Below are 579 nucleotides of genomic sequence, written 5' to 3'. Positions count from 1 at the left end.
ATATATATATATATATATATAATATTGCGTCACGACGCAACCTTAGCGCGTTATTTATGCGTCAAGACGTGTGACGAGGCGAGCAGTGCTAACACACGCTCCAGGGGCTTGCCCCCTGCAGCGGCAGAGGCGCGGGATGACGAGGCGATGAAGGTCGCCTCGCGCGCAGGAGCGCCGGCTAAAACACTTAACAAATTCGTAGCCAGCTTTTTCTGGCGAGCGAGAACGAGAGCGAGAGAGAGAGAGGGGGGAGAGAGAGAGGGAGAGAGAGAGAGAGCGAGAGAGTGAGACAACGACAGAGAGAGGGGGAGAGAGAGAGAAAAGATACGGAGAGAGAGAAGGAGAGATGGAGGCAGAGCGAGAGAGAAGGAGAAACAGAGAGAGGGAGAGAGAGAGAAATAGAGGGAGGGACAGAGACTATGAGCGAGCGGGAGAACGAAAGGAAGTGGTGAAAAACACCATTCGATGCCACACGTCATGTGGCGGGCGCGTGACGCGGGAAGCGGCAACGAGAAAAACGCGGCGGCAGTGGCAGCCGCAGACGCGGCGCAGCAGCGGTAGCAGCGGTAGCAGCGTTTG

This window comes from Priapulus caudatus, unplaced genomic scaffold (genome assembly GCF_000485595.1).
Source record: "Priapulus caudatus unplaced genomic scaffold, Priapulus_caudatus-5.0.1 Scaffold2842, whole genome shotgun sequence".
NCBI classification, from domain to species: domain Eukaryota; kingdom Metazoa; phylum Priapulida; class Priapulimorpha; order Priapulimorphida; family Priapulidae; genus Priapulus; species Priapulus caudatus.
This window is presented reverse-complemented; position numbering follows the sequence as displayed.